Source organism: Bos taurus, chromosome 21 (genome assembly GCF_002263795.3).
Source record: "Bos taurus isolate L1 Dominette 01449 registration number 42190680 breed Hereford chromosome 21, ARS-UCD2.0, whole genome shotgun sequence".
NCBI classification, from domain to species: Eukaryota; Metazoa; Chordata; class Mammalia; order Artiodactyla; family Bovidae; genus Bos; species Bos taurus.
The window spans coordinates 25,658,679-25,662,040 of record NC_037348.1 but is presented as its reverse complement, the minus strand read 5'-3'; positions in this window follow the sequence as shown (position 1 = coordinate 25,662,040).

The following is a 3,362-nucleotide window of genomic DNA, read 5'->3' as shown; positions in this document are numbered from 1 at the left end:
GGCTGCTGTTCTCCCTGTGGCCCAGTAGACGTGGCACCCTCTTTGCTCCCCTGGATGATGCCTTATGGTCAGTGGTTATCCATCATGTCCCTGCTGTTGTGAATTTTCTCTTTTCATTTTTTATGAGTGTTTTCCTGAGAAGTTAGGGTGAAGGTGCATCAAGCTGAATCTGAAGGTGGGTAATTGTAAGAAATGTTTCCCTGAGGTGGGACATGGTGTTTGAAAGAGCAGAGCCTTTCACGGTCTCACGAAACCCACTGAAACAGCAGGTGCTGCGGCTGGTAGGAGGGGTGCTGAGTCAGAGACGGAGGAGAAGACTGACCGTAGGATCAAATCCTGCCCAGGGCAGCAGAGATGGTGGGGGTGCACAGAGAGAGTGAATGGCGCATCTGCTCAAGGCTGCAGCTCTGACAGGGACTCCCAGGTTGCCCTACCTGTAAGGAATCTGCCTGCCAATGCAGAAGACATAAGAGACCTGAGTTTGATCCCTGGGTCGGGAAGATCCCCTGGAGAAGGGAATGATTCCTCACTCCAGTATTTTTGCCTGGAAAATTCCATGGGCCAGGGAGCCTGAGGAGCTACAGTCCATGGAGTCCCAAAGAATCAGACATGACTGAGCACACACACAGCACCTCTAGTGAGAGAGAAAATTGACACTAGAGCCCAAATTCACAAATACATGAAACCAGGGCTGATTTCACGGCTATTGACTTATTCTTGGCAGAGTCCTGCACTAAAAAAGCCCCAAGCTCCCTGAAGGGGTTTTGCAAAACACTTTTAAAAGCCGATGGTGGTGAGTGGCCAGCAGCAGAGGGGTCACAGAGTCTTTGATCAGCTTGTGCACAGCTCTCTGACTGGCTGATGATGAGTTAACAGGTGGTATCACAGAAGTTAACATTATCAGTCCTTAGGTTGCAAAAGGTCTGGGGCTATGAGCTCCTGGTTACCAAGTAGTTAACATGTTCTATTTGTTGGAGAAAGAAAAAAAAAACAACTCAGGAAATATGAATCAAATACTATTATCTAGGTACTTCAGAGAGGGGCTAAAGCAGAGGATATGGGATAAGGCCCCATGGGGTCCTGCTTGGTTACAATTACATATGTATTAACATAAACCGTGATATCACAATAAGAAAATGTCTACCTTTGATTGATATTCTATGGAATACTTCTACATGCCTGTCAAGCATCAAGTCTATATATTTGTGAATATATTTGTAAATGCTTTTGTTGTTGTTATTCAGTCACTAGATCAGATCAGATCAGATCAGTCGCTCAGTCGTGTCCAACTCTTTGCGACCCCATGAATCACAGCATACCAGGCCTCCCTGTCCATTCTTTTGTTCTTTAAGTTGTGTCCAATTCTTTTTAACCCCAGACCAGGCTCTTCTGTCCTTCATCGTCTCCCAAACTTTGCTCAAACTCCTGTCCATTGAATAAGTAATGCTATCCAACCTCTCATCCTCTGTCATCCCCTTCTCCTACCCTCAATCTTCCCAGCATCAAGGTCTTTTGCAATGAGTCAGCTCTTTGCATCAGGTGGCCAAAGTATTGGAGCTTCAGCATCAGTCCTTCCAATGAATATTCAGGATTGGTTTCCTATAGGATTGACTTTTTTGATCCCCTTGCTCTCCAAGGGTCTTTCTGAGCCAACAGGGATTCCCATGATTGCTTTGGGAGATTTCATTTCTAAGGTCCACCAAGACACAGGGTAAGGACCAGAACAGAGAATTCCTTCTTGGCAGGCTCCTGAGGGCTTTGTTGCATCTGGATAGGACTTGCTGGCCATTCTGCCACCAGAGTTACACTTCACAAACATTATCAGTTAATCTAAATTGAGAGGTTATATAATAAAGAATTCACCCCAACTAGCTATTGTTTGCTTTCTTCTGCTTCCTGTCGACTCCATGTCCAGATTCACAGATAAAATTTACACACTGGTAATCAAAACAGGCAGTCCATGGGGTTGCAAAGCGTCGGACATGACTGAGCACACACAGAAATGCTATATACACTCTAGTTTCTCCACCACACCTCCCAGACCTGTAAGATAAGCTCTCTCCCCAACTACAATGTTGTTTTCATACTTAATTTTAATGGCAGCATCCTCTCACATTTAAATGATTTTATAGAATTCACTTTGGAAATATCCTTCTGTGAACATTGTGTTTCCTTATTTTAACAAACTTGAAAGTGCCAACTCAGTGTCATACCTGTTGGAGATTGTGTTGGAGACACAAAGAATAAATAAAACATGACCTTGGTCTTCACTGCTGCTGCTGCTGCTGCTAAGTCGCATCAGTTGTGTCCGACTCTGTGTGACCCTATAGATGGCAGCCCACCAGGCTCCTCCATCCCTGGGATTCTCCAGGCAAGAACACTGGAGTGGGTTGCCATTTTCTTCTCCAATGCATGAAAGTGAAAAGTGAAAGTGAAGTCACTCAGTCATGTCCAACTCTTAGCAATCCCGTGGACTGCAGCCTACCAGGCTTCTCCGTCCATGGGATTTCCCAGGCAAGAGTACTGGAGTGGGTTTCCAGTGCCTTCTCCATTGGTCTTCACTATGCTTCAGTAAAAGTTAAAACTCAGGGAGCTTCTTTATTTTACCTTCATTTAGTTTAATTCCTAAGGAGAAATTCCTTGAAGAGAGATTACTGGATCAAAACACCAAGCACTTTAATGGTGATAAGTGTATATTTTCAAGTCACTTTCCAATTCATAGTCCTCTAGCAATGAGCAATTAATTGTACCTGTTTCACTGGAACCTTACCAAAAGTAGGTATAATTAAAAAAAAAAAAAAACTTCCCAGAATTTAATAGGTGTTAAAGGGTAAAGAATTGTCTTAATTTGCCTATGGTTCTTTTAAAGCCCTATCCTCAAGTCTTGGTAACTGCTTATTTTAGTCCTGACACTTCACCTTATCTACACGGAGCTCCTTTTTTTTCTCTGTATGAAGTTAAAAGACAAGTATCATTACACCTCTTTTTAGTAAATATTGTGGGATCTAGTGAATTTTTACAACAGGTAAAACCATTTTCTTAAAGAGAAATCCTTTTTGCTCCCTTAAAAATTACATCTCCCCCAAAATATCAGTTCCTTCTTGCACCTGCCAAAAAGTGGGCAGGATTGTTCTGAAGAGATTCTGCTTTTTTAAACATCTTCAGACACTCATATTATTACAACTCTCAGATCCACTTTGTGACATGTTCCTACTCTGACTCTAAATAGAGGCCACATAAGAGCCATGTGTGTTTCAATTCCTCCCTGTTCAGTTACAAATCCCCTCAATGGCCATATGAGTGGTACTCCACTTCTCCACTTCCTATAGTAACAAAGTCTCAGTCCTTCCCCTCAGGGGCAG